This window comes from Eubalaena glacialis, chromosome 9 (genome assembly GCF_028564815.1).
Source record: "Eubalaena glacialis isolate mEubGla1 chromosome 9, mEubGla1.1.hap2.+ XY, whole genome shotgun sequence".
NCBI lineage: Eukaryota > Metazoa > Chordata > Mammalia > Artiodactyla > Balaenidae > Eubalaena > Eubalaena glacialis.
In genome coordinates this window covers 37724544-37738004 of record NC_083724.1, presented here as the reverse complement: position 1 = coordinate 37738004, position 13461 = coordinate 37724544, and positions in this window count along the sequence as shown.

Below are 13461 nucleotides of genomic sequence, written 5' to 3'. Positions count from 1 at the left end.
TTCGTTATGATTTCATTTTATCACCTGTATTGGTATACTAGTTATTTATTTTTAGTGGTTGCTTTAAGTATAACCTATCAGTTTACCTTCAATTAGTATTGTACCTCTTCACCAACAGAGTGTAAACCTTTTAACAGTACACTTTTATTTCCCCCCTCTTGGGCTTTGAGCTATTGTTGTCCTATATTTTCATTCCACTTATGTTATACATCCTGTAATACCTTATTACTTTTGCTTCAAATAGTCAACTATTTTTAAAAGAAGTTTAAAATTTAGAGAAGAAAGTCTTTTATATTTATTCACATATTTTACACTTCCAGGACTCTTAATTGCTTTGTGTAGATCTAGACTTCTTTCTGGTATCACTTTTCTTTTACCTGAAGGAATTCTTTTAACATTCTTGTAGATATGGTCTACTGGTGATAAAGTCTCTCAGCTTTTGTATGTCTGAAAACATTTTTATTTTGCCTTCATTTTTGAGAGGTAGTCTCGCTTAGTATATGATCTGACAGTATTCCCCCCACCCTCCTACATATTTTAAAGATGTTGCACTACTGTCCAGCTTGCATTATTTCTAACAAGAAATCTACCTCCATTCTTATGTTTGTTCCTCTGCATAATGTGTCTTTTTCTTTGGCTGCTTTTAATATTTTTCTTTATCATTGGTTTTAAGCAATTTGATTATGATATGCCTTGGTGTAGTTGTTTTCATGTTTCTTCTGCTTGAAGCTTGTTGAGATTTTTGGATCTCTGGATTTGTAGTTTTCATCATATTTGAAAAATTTTCAACCATTGTTTTCTCATGTTATTTTTTCTGTCCACCATTCCTTTTCTTGGGATTCCAATTGTACTTATATTAGGGCACTTGAAGTTTTCCCAAAGCTCACTGATGCTCTGTTCTTTCTTTTCTTTTTCTTTTTTTTTTTTTTTCGGTTGCACCACACAGCTTGTGGGATCTTAGTTCCCCAACCAGGGATTGAACCCTGGCCTTCGGCAGTGAGATCACGGAGTCCTAACCACTGGACCGCCAGGGAATTCCCAGTTTTTTCTTTTCTTTTTCAGTTTTTTCCCCTCTATGTTTCATTCTAGATAGTTTCTATTGCTATGTCATCAAGTTTACCAGTATTTTCTTCTGTAAGCTCTGGTCTGCCATTAATCCCATCCAATGTATTTTTGTTTTTAAAAAAAACCTTTAAAATGTTTTAGGTTGGCAGGAGAAGTCCAAGATAGTACATAGATTTCCTGTACACCCTTCACCAAGCTTTCTCTAATGTAAACACCTTATATAAATGTACTGCATCTATGAAAACTAAGAAATTAGTATTTTTACAACACTATTAATTAAACTAAGGCTTTATTCAAATTTCACCAATTTTTCCACTAATGTCATTTTTCTCTTTCTGGGGCCAATCAAAGGTCCCTGTTGCACTTAGTCATCCAATGTATTTTTTAATCTCAGAAATTGTATTTTTCATCTTTAAAAGTTCTATTTGGGTCTTTTAAAAAAAATTCTGTCTTTCCTTAATGTGTGAAGCTTGCTTTTAAATAAATTACAATATAGACATTTACAGTGTAGACATTTCAATATACTTATTTGTTTCTTTTAAGATGGTACTTAATAGTCTACTGTATAAATATACTAAAGCTTATTTGACCATTTCCTGTTTTAAACATTTAGGTTATATCCCGTGTTTTTCTTTTGCCATGCAAACAATCTGCAAAGAATATGATTTTATGCAGCTCTTTGACACACATACAGATATTTCTCTAGGATAGCTGTCTTGATAGGGAATTATTGGATCAAAAGTGTAATTACTTAAATTTTTGAAAGATGCAACCAAATTGCCCTCAGAAATGCTGTCTTTTTTTTTTTTTAACATCTTTATTGGAGTATAATTGCTTTACAATGGTGTGTTAGTTTCTGCTTTATAACAAAGTGAATCAGTTATACATATACATATGTTCCCATATCTCTTCCCTCTTGCATCTCCCTCCCTCCCACCCTCCCCATTCCACCCCTCCAGGTGGTCACAAAGCACCGAGCTGATCTCCCTGTGCTATGCGGTTGCTTCCCACTAGCTATCTATTTTACGTTTGGTAGTGTATATTTGTCCATGCCACTCTCACTTTGTCCCAGCTTACCCTTCCCCCTCCCTGTATCCTCAAGTCCATTCTCTAGTAGGTCTGCGTCTTTATTCCTGTCTTGCCCCTAGGTTCTTCATGACCTTTTTTTTTTTTTTTTTTAGATTCCATATATATGTGTTTGTTAGCATACGGTATTTCTTTTTCTCTTTCTGACTTACTTCACCCTGTATGACAGACTCTAGGTTCATCCACCTCACTACAAATAACTCGATTTCGTTTCTTTTTATGGCTGAGTAATATTCCATTGTATATACATGTCACATCTTGTTTATCCATTCATCTGTTGATGGACACTTAGGTTGCTTCCATGTCCTGGCTATTGTAAATAGAGCTGCAATGAACATTGTGGTACATGTCTCTTTTTGAAATATGGTTTTCTCAGGGTATATGCCCAGTAGAGGGATTGCTGGGTCATATGGTAGTTCTTTTTTTTTTTTTTAATTAATTAATTTATTTGTTTTTTTTTTTTGGCTGCATTGGGTCTTCGTTGCTGCACACGGGCTTTCTCTAGTTGCAGCGAGCGGGGGCTACTCTTCATTGCAGTGTGCGGGCTTCTCATTGTCGTGCCTTCTCTTGTTGTGGAGCATGGGCTCTAGGTGCGCAGGCTTCAGTAGTGGTAGCACTCGGGCTCAGTAGTTGTGGCTCGCGGGCTCTAGAGCGCAGGCTCAGTAGTTGTGGCGCACAGGCTTAGTTGCTCTGCGACATGTGGGATCTTCCCGGGCCAGGGATCGAACCCGTGTCCCCTTCATTGGCAGGTGGATTCTTAACCACTGTGCCACCAGGGAAGCCCCATATGGTAGTTCTAATTTTAGTTTTTTAAGGAACCTCCATACTGTTCTCCATAGTGGCTGTATCAATTTACATTCCCACCAACAGTGCAAGAGGGTTCCCTTTTCTCCGCACCCTCTCCAGCATTTATTGTTTGTAGATTTTTTGATGATGGCCATTCTGACTGGTGTGAGATGATATCTCATTGTAGTTTTGATTTGCATTTCTCTAATGATTAATGATGTTGAGCATTCTTCCATGTGTTTGTTGGCAATCTGTATATCTTCTTTGGAGAAATGTCTGTTTAGGTCTTCTGCCCATTTTTGGAAGAAATGCTGTCTTAATTTAAATCTCCAAGTGTGCAACAGTACTAATTTCTCAATACCCTGACAGATGCTGTGTGTTGTCAGCCTTTTATATTTTCTGTTATGATGGATGAAAACGGATACCATATTGTTTTATTTTGCATTTATCTGATTACTAATAAGGTTAGGTATAATTTCATGCTTCAATTTTTGCTGTTAAATTTTTTCCTTTTGTTAATTGTCTTGATATTTTATGCCCATTCTTCTAATTTTGAAGAATACTGATTTTCTAAGAGTCCCTTATGTATTCTCTATGATATTCCTTTGTCTATTATATGTGTGGCAAATATTTCCTGTCATTTGGCCTTTTACAAAAAGGTGCCTTTTTGTTACATAGAAGTTTGTTTATAGTGCCTTTTGTTACATAGAAATTTAATGATTTTGGGTAATTAAATTTCTCTCGCCTTCATTTCTCCAAGGTTTTAAATATATGTTCCTTTCTGTACTTTATTCTAGTACTTTTTAAAAGTTTTGTTTTTTAATTTCACTCTTATTTTATCTGGATTTATTTATTTATTTATCTATTTATTTACTAGCAAGATAGGGTAAGTTTATTTACTTGCCTCAACAGAATTTATTGTAAAGGTAATCCTTTTCTCAGTATTTAAAAATGCCATCTTTATCAATACTAATTTCTCATATATTTATGAGTCTCTTTCTAGACTCACTGTTATGTTCTAAAGAAATTTTTATTGTCTTTTACTGTCCTCATACACACTATTTTATTTAGTTACTGTAGATTTGTAGAGTATATTGATATCCACTAGGGCAAATTCCCTCTTACTAGCCTTTTCAATAATATCTTGGCTATTCTTTTTATTTATTTATTTATTTATTTTTGGCTGCGTTGGGTCTTCATTGCTGTGCCTGCGCAGGCTTTCTCTAGTTGCGGTGAGCGGGGGCTACTCTTCGTTGCAGTGCGCGGGCTTCTCATTGTGGTGGCTTCTCTTGTTGCGGAGCACGGGCTCTAGGCATGCAGGCTTCAGTAGTTGTGGCACACAGGCTTAGTTGCTCCGCAGCATGTGGGATCTTCCCGGACCAGGGCTTGAACCTGTGTCCCCTGCATTGGCAGGCAGATTCTTAACCACCGTGCCACCAGGGGAGCCCATCTTGGCTATTGCAAATTTTCTTTTCCAGAAAAATTTTGCAATCAGCTTGTCAAATTTCATAAGAATTCTTCTGAGATTTTGCCTTTAATTTATTGACTAATTTGGGGGCAGAATTGACATTTTCGTAAAATCAAGTTTTCCCATTCAGGAACATTGTCTTCCCATTAATCTAGGTCTTTTACTATGTCCTGATCACATAGCTCTCTCCTAACATGTTAATGAAGTGCTTTTCATCGATATATTTCCCATGTTGAACTCTCTTTGTATTTCTGGGATAAACCCTTCTTCCTCATGGTGTTTCATTCTTGTTGGTGCAGGATTGATTTGGGGTAAACTGAAGGGCTTCAGCTCCTGGGCTCCACCTGGTGGGCACTAGGCCATTCTTCAGGACTTTTGGGGATGGGTGTTGGAATAGCCGTGAGGCCCTGAATTCCAGGGCTCAGGCCTAGGCAGATCCCTATGGCAGCAGGATGATAGATCTAGGAATCTGGTAGACATAAAATCTGTGTGCCCCAGCTATGTGGCTCTCTATCCTGCCACCTTGGGCTCTACTAGTTTCTTACTGCTCAGACACCCTGAGAGAAGAGAGCAAATGTGTATTAAAACAGTCTATATTCTCTCAGAATCCAGCAGTCTGTTCACTGACATGTCCTTTCTCTAAGCTTTATATTTATCTTTATGCCGTATTCAATGAGGGTAAACCCTCAAATATAATTCCATTTTTATGAATCTGCATGACTTTTCATATCAACAGACTTACAAATCAGAAAACTATGTCCCAACTTTGGTCCAGAAAGTAAGCTCTTGAGTCTTTGGCACCAGCCTAGTTTGGAGCACAGAAGTTGTTTAGAGATCTCACTGAGAGTTGTCTAAAATAGAACTTGTGTATGTTTAAATGAAAATAAATTCTTAACAGCGGTGAAAAATCAGTGAGAGTGAAACCACACTCCCTCTTGGGTGGGACTCGAAGCCAGCCAAAACTCAGACTGGGACTCAAACCCATGGGCTTGGACTTGAAACCACCCGCGCCTCGGATTGGGACTTGAACCCACAATCCCTGACTTAGGAGGGGACTCAAACCCACTGTCTTTTCATTGAAACCTCTCACCTGATGTCAGGACTTACTGAAGCTCAGGTCTTTTTATCTCAGTGGAGAAAGAATTCAGCCAGAGGCAAAGTGGCAGGCAAAGAGTGAGTTTATTAGCATAGGATGCTTTTGAGAAATGCTTGTGGGTGGGCGAGAAGGCTCTGCCCTGAGGACTGAGAGGGCTTTATTTTTATAAACAAAGGAAAAGTGGGAAGGGGGAGACCACCTTCTTTCTTATTTTTGGGCAAATGTCAAGGCTTACATCGCTAGTTCCTCCTTTGTCCTATACGGTTAAACCAGGACTGTCAGGGCACTATTTAAATCATATGTGTATTAGTAAAAGGGTGGTAACATATACTAAAATATGATAATTCATCTCAGGTTTCAGTATAATGTCCCCTTTCACCTATATTTCTGTCTTGACTACATGTAGAAATGCTACTCTTCAAGGACTATTAACTCCCTGACTTCATGTAACAAGATTCAAACCCCATATCTACGGTCTTGTGGTCCCCCCAGTCATCTCCCACCCCCCACCCCCCACCCCCGTGGCATGTGGGATCTTAGTTCCCTGACCACGTATTGAACCTTTGCCCCCTGCAGTGGAAGCGTGGAGCCCTAACCACTGGACTGCCAGGGAATTCCCTATTGTCTTGTGTTTTAACTATCAGGGTTTGTGGCTTGAGTGTGTCTGGCGCTTGTATGCACCTGGTCTTCCTTCAACGTAGTGTAGATTTTTGCTAGGTTACTGGATGTTTTTTCTTGAGTGGTCATTAGCTTACAACAGTCTCCCAAACTCCCTAAAATTCTCTTTCTGTCTTTAATTAGGGGGATTTCTTTTCTTTTCTTTTTTTTTTTTAATTTATTTTTTGGCTGCGTTGCATCTTCATTGCTGTGCACAGGCTTTCTCTAGTTGGTGAGCGGGGGCTACTCTTCGTTGCGGTGCGCGGGCTTCTCATTGCGGTGGTTTCTCTTGTTGTGGAGCACGGGCTCTAGGCGCACGGGCTTCAGTAGTTGTGGCACGCAGGCTCAGTAGTTGTGGTGCACGGGCTTAGATCTTCCCGGACCAGGGATTGAACCCGTGTCCCCTGAATTGGCAGGCGGATTCTTAACCACTGAGCCATCAGGGAAGTCCCCTAGTGGGATTTCTAAACTGACTAATTATCCTACTCTATCCCTATCAAGAGTGCCACCAGCAGACCAGGAATGTGGAGGAATTTCTGAAAAATGGTAAGCAAATGAGGTTAGATTGCTAGAGGAAACCACAGCTAAACAAAGTAAGAAAGGGATTACTGCAGTAAAGGGAGTGGTCTGGGGGGCAAGCTCAGCTCAGAGGCAACAGTTGCAAGGAGTAGGAGGAAGGGCCTGAGACCACCATCCAGATGACTGGTAGGGACTCTAATTAGCAGCAAGTGGGCAGGTCCAGGTAGTGGGCATCAGAGATAGTTGCCCTCAGACTGAGTCAGTAATTGTTAATTCTTGGACGGGAGACTAAGAGAAGTTCCTGGAGGAATGGGGGAGCCACCAAGCCCAGACGATATCCTCTCAGTACCTCCAGCCCCTACATCATGATTCCTGGAGATGGTAAATGGAAACTGAATCCACAGACAGGCCAATAGGGAATCTTAAATAAGAAGATGAACCTACCATGTGGAATTATATGGTATTTGTCTTTTTGTGACTGGCTTATTTCACTTAGCATAATGCCCTCAAGATTCATCCATGCTGTAACATAATGTAGAATTTCCTTATTAAGGCTGAATAATATTCCATTGTATGTATGTACCACATTTTATGTATCCATTCTTTGCTTAATGGACTCTTGGGTTGTTTCCACGTTTTAGCTGTTGTGAATACTGCTGCTATGAACATGGTGTACAGATATCTCTTCGAGACCTTGCTTTCATTTTTGAGGGTTATACCCTAGAAATGGAATGCTAGATTGTATGGTAATTCTTTTAAAATTTTTTAAAAAATTACGCTATTTTCCACAGTGGCTGTACCTTTTTATATACCCACCAATACTGCACAAAGGTTCTAATTTTCTACATCCTCACCAACACTTCTTTTTTTTTTTTGATAGTAGCCATCCTAATGTGTGCGAGGTGGTATCTCATTGTAGTTTGGATTTGCATTTCCCTAATGATTAGTAATATTGAGCATCTTTTTATGTGCTTACTGGCCATTTGTGTATCTTCTTTGGAGAAATGTCTATTCAAGTACTTTGTCCCTTTTTGGATCAGATTGTGGGTTTGTTGTTGAGTTTTAGAAGTTCTCTATATATTCTGGATATTAATCCCTTATCATATATATAATTTGCAAATATTTTATCACATTCTGTGGGTTGCCTTTTTACATGGATAGTGTCTTTTTTTTTTTTTAATTAATTAATTTATTTATTTATGGCTGTGTTGGGTCTTCGTTTCTGTGCGAGGGCTTTCTCCAGTTGTGGCAAGCGGGGGCCACTCTTCATCGCGGTGCGCGGGCCTCTCACTATCGCGGCCTCTCTTGTTGCGGAGCACAGGCTCCAGACGCGCAGGCTCAGCAACTGTGGCTCACGGGCCCAGCTGCTCTGTGGCATGTGGGATCCTCCCAGACCAGGGCTCGAACCCGTGTCCCCTGCATTAGCGGGCAGATTCTCAACCACTGCGCCACCAGGGAAGCCCTGGATAGTGTCTTTTGATGCACAAAAGTTAAAACTTTTTACGAAGTCTAATTTGTCTATTTTTCTTGTTACCTGTGCCCTTGGGGTCATATCTAAGAAATCATTGCCAAATTCAATGTCCTGAAGCTTTTGTCCTATGTTTTCTCCTAAAATTTTTATTGTTTTAGGTCTTACATTTAGGTCCTTGATCCATTTTGAGTTAATTTTTATCTATGGTGTTAAGTAAGGGTCCAACTTCATTCTTTTGCATGTGGATATCCAGTTTTCCCAGTACCATTTGTTGAAAAGGCCATCTTTTCCCCATTGAACGGTCTTGGCACTCTTGTCAAAAATCATTTGACCATATATGTGAAGGTTTATTTCGGGGCTCTCTATTCTATTCCATTGGTCCATATATCTGTCTTAATGCCAATACCACACTGTTTTGATCACTGTAACTTTGTAGTAAGTTTTGAAATCAGGAAGTGTGAGTCCCCCAGTTTTGTTCTTTTTCAAGATTGTTTTGGCTATTCAGGGTTCCTTGAGATTCCATATGAATTTTAGGATGAGTTTTTCTATTTCTGCAAAAAAAGTCATTGGGATTTTGGTACGAATTGCATTGAATCTGTAGATTGCTTTGGGTAATATCGACATTTATACTCTATTAAGTCTTCCAATCCATGAACATGGGAAGTGTTTCCATTTATTTATGTCTTCTTTAGTTTCTGTCAGCAATGTTTTTTAGTTTTTATTGTACAAGTCTTTCACCTCCTTGGTTAATTCCTAAGTATTTTATTTTATTTTTTGATGCTATTGTAAATGGAATTGCTTTTGTAATTTCCTTTCAGATTGTTCACTGTTCATGTATAGAAATGCAACAGATTTTTGTGTGTAGACTTTGTATCCTGGTACTTTCCTGAGTTCATTTATTAATTCAAACAGCTTTTTTTGTGTGTGGAGTCTTTAGGGTTTTCTACATATAAGATCATGTCATCTGCAAACAGAGATAATTTTACTTCTTCCTTTTCAGTTTGGGTGCCTTTTATTTATTTTTCTTATTTTCTTATTTCTTTATTTCTATTTCTTACTTCTAATCGATCTGGCTAGAACTTTCAGTACCATGTTAAATAAAAGTGGTTAAAGCAAGCATCCTTGCCTTGTTACCAACCTTAGAGGAAAAGCTTTCAGTCTTTCACCATTGAGTATGATGTTTACTGTGGGTTTTTCACATGTGATAATTATATTGAAGTAGTTTCCTTCTGTTGCTATTTTGTTGAGTGTTTTTATCATGAAAGGGCGTTGAATTTTGTCACATGTTTTTTCTGCATCAATTGAGATGATCCTGTAGTTTTGTCCTTTATTTTGTTGACATGGTGTATTACACTGATCCATTTTCATATATTGAACAATCCTTGCATTCTAGGAATAAATGTGACTTGGTCATGGTGTATAATTCTTTTGATGTGCTGTTGAATTCAGTTTGCTAGTATTTTTATTGAGGATTTTTGCTTCTATGTTCATCAGAGATATTGGCCTGTAGTTTTCTTTTCTTGTGGTGACTTTGTCTGGCTTTGGTATCAGGGTGATGCTAGCCTCATAAAAGGAGTGAGAGGGAGTCTCTAAGTGTTCCCTCTTCTTCTATTTTTTTTTTTTTTGGAAGAGATTAAGAAGGATTTGTTTTAATTCTTCTTTGAGTGTTTGGTAGAATTCACTTGTGAAGCCAACTGGACCTGGGCTTTCTTTGTTGGGAGGTTTTTGGTTACTGATTCAATCTCCTTATTTGTTATTGGTCTGTTCAGGCTTTTTAATTTCTTCTCAATTCAGTTTTGGTAGGTTGTGTGTTTCTAGGAACATATCCATTTCTTCTAGGTTATTCAATTTGTTGTGTATAATCGTTCATAATAACCCCTTATACTCCTTTTTATTTCTGTGTCATCTCTTGTAATGTCTCCGCTTTCATTTCTGATTTTATTTATTTGAGTCTTTTCTTAGTTTTGCTAAGGGTTTGTCAATTTTGCTTATTTTTTAAAACTAACTCTTGGTTTTGTTGATTTTTTCTATTGTTTTTCTATTCTCTACTTGATTTATTTCTGCCTAATCTTCATTATTTTCTTTTTCTGCTAACTTCGGTCTTCCTTTTTCTCAGTTTTTAAGTTCATTAAATTTCAGATTTTCTTTTTTTTCTAATATAAATGCTCTTTTCATTTCATTCCACAAGTTTTAATATACACTATTTTTGTTTTTGTCTGGTTCTAAATAATTTCTAATTTTCACTATTATTATTTCTAGTTATTATAGAAGGATATTTCTTAATTTCCAAGCAAATGGAAGTTTTTTGGTAAATCTTCTAATTTTTAAAATTGATCTCAGCTTGATTCTAATTTAATTTCATTATAGTCAGCAAATGTGGTGTATATGATATATGTTATTTAAAATTTGTTGAGATTTGCTTTATGACCTACTCTCTGGACATTTTTTATAAATATTATCTGTGTGCTTGAAAATAATGTGTCTTCTCTGTTGAGGGCAGTGTTTCTATATATGTCCATTTTATCAAGGTTTATAATTACTTTGTTCAAATCTAAATCCTTATGGATTGTTTTGTCTGCTTCATTTCTCACTTACTTAAAGATATGTGCTAGAATCTTTCTCTTTATTATGAATTTATCAAATTCTGCTTACAGTTCTATAAATTTTTGCTTTATATATTTTGAGACTATGTTGTTAGGTACATGTAAGACTAGAATTGTTATATCCTTCTGATGAAAATAATCTTTTATGTGTATATAGAGATCTTCTTTATCTCTAGTAATCCTTTTTGCTTTAAAATTTTACTTTTCTATTATTTATTTATTTATTTAAAAAAATTTATTTATATTTATTTATTTATTTTTGGCCGTGTTGGGTCTTCGTTGCTGTGCATGGGCTTTCTCTAGTTGTGGTGAGTGGGGGCTACTCTTCATTGCGGTGCACAGGCTTCTCATTGTGGTGGCTTCTCTTGTTTCAGAGCACGGGCTCTAGGCGCATGGGCTTCAGTAGTTGTGGCACGAGAGCTCAGTAGTTGTGGCTAACAGACTCTAGAGAGCAGGTTCAGTAGTTGTGGCGCACGGGCTTAGTTGCTCTGCGGCATGTGGGATCTCCTGGACCAGGGCTTGAACCCATGTCCCCTGCATTGGCAGGCAGATTCTTAACCACTGTGCCACCAGGGAAGTCCTACTTTTCTATTATTAATATTATTATACCATCTTTCTTTTGCTTAGCATTTTTTTAAAAAATTTATTTATTTATTTATTTAGGCTGTGTTGGGTCTTTGTTGCTGTGCGCAGGCATTCTCTAGCTGCGGCGAGTGGGGGCTACTCTTTGTTGTGGTGCGTGGGCTTCTCATTGCGGTGGCTTCTCTTGTTATGGAGCACGGGCTCTAGGCACACGGGCTTCAGTAGTTGTGTCATGTGGGCTCAGTAGTTGTGGCTCGCAGGCTTAGTTGCTCCGCGGCATGTGGGATCTTCCCTGACCAGGGCTCGAACCCCTGTCCCCTGCATTGGCAGGCGGATTCTTAACCACTGCACCACCAGGGAAGCCCTTGCTTAGCATTTGATTGACATATCTTTTTATATCCTTTGCTTTCAACTTTTCTATAACCTTGTTTTAGACTTTTATAGTAAATAGTATTACTATACATAGCTTTAAAATTAAAAAAAAAAAATGGGCAGGAAGGAAGAGGAATGAAGCCCAAGGGGGATCACTTCAAGTATCTAGTTGCCAGGGGCTCATGACATCAGGCATTGAGACAGGGAATCAATCTCAAAACATCCCACTCCACCCTATCCCTGACCCTAATCCTTCTCTCTTTCTCAGGAACCTCATTTCATGAGTCACTCCTCTCCCCTTGTGACTCCCCTGAGAACATAAAGCTTAATCTTCTTGTATCTTTAAAATAAAACCTTCTTTGACATAATTTCCTCCTCCAGCTGCTGCCTCACCTCTCTCCTCCCTTCACTGACAAGTTTCTCAAAGTTATTCCTGCCCATTCTACCACTCAGTGGCTCATTCCAGAAACCTGGGAGTTATACTTGGCTCCTCCTTCTCCTTAATTCTCCTCATCAAAGAGTTAGAATGTCCTCTTAATTCCATCTCAAAAATATACTTTAAATCTGTTCCACCTGTTCCTCTCCCTGATACTGCCTTGATGCAGGCACCCATCATCTCTTGCCTGGGCTTTTGTACCTTTTTCTAAGAAGGGATTTCTGAACCTCTCATAAGGTGGCTGTGATTCCCCCTCTCCCTCTGAGTCCTTACACCTTTACCTATGCCTCAACTAAGGCCTTCTGAGGTCTGTGGAATGTTGACATTCCATGTCCTTCAACTTGAGGTATGTGGGATACCCATCCACACTCCCCATCTCCCATAGCTCCAGCCCCTAAGATTGGACCAAAGGGATGACTCATTTTCACTGGGCACCATTCCCAGAAATGCTCTGTTCCTGTGGCATTTAGGGCCTGATGCTGGAGGGTGGTGCCCTGAGCTCTGGAGACAGGCTCTCAGAAGGCTAATTAGGCTAGGCTAATTGAACACTGCCGTTGGCAGTCTTTATAGCCAGACAGGTTTCCTGCTGGGAGCCAAGCCCTTGGGTGTCCCTGACTGTCCCAGCTGTTTTTCTACCCTTAAGGAGATATGAATTGGATTATGTGATTCAGTACCCCAAGAAGTTCCTTGTTCTTGCCTCCACAGAAATAATGGTGCTGCCTTCTCTGGGTTGGTGAACAGGCCTCGAAGTCCTCATCCAGAGGACAGAAACAGGTGTGTCATTCTTTCTCTACTTTTGGGTTTCTCAACAGGTACCCTACTGGTGTTTTGGACAGGAAAATTCTTCCTGGACTACCCCTGTCATTGTGGGATGTTTACCATCCCTGGCTCCTGCGTGTGAAGTGCTGATCACCCTCCCCAATCAACCTGACAAACTCAAACACCCCCACATATTTCCAAATGTTCTCCAGGAAGATTCTGTCCCCAGGTCTAATCCAAAAGGCACCAAGTGTGTACCTACAAACAAGGAAGTCACTGAGATTCCTAAGATGCTGAAATCCTCTGATATTTTCAGGTCTGTCTTGGCTTGTCCCCAGGACCTAGACCTTCAGCTCTCTGAGGCTGTGACTGTGTTTGATTCAGCACAGCGCTTGGTGCAGAGCAGGTGTGAGTGAACAAAGGACCAGGACTGGTGGTGACCGGATGCTCTAGAGGGCTCTGTCCAGTAGACACATAACGCAAGCTGCATACATAATTTAAATGTGTAGCAGGATTAAAAATGTAAAAAGAAACAGGTGAAATTAATTTCAAGAATGTATT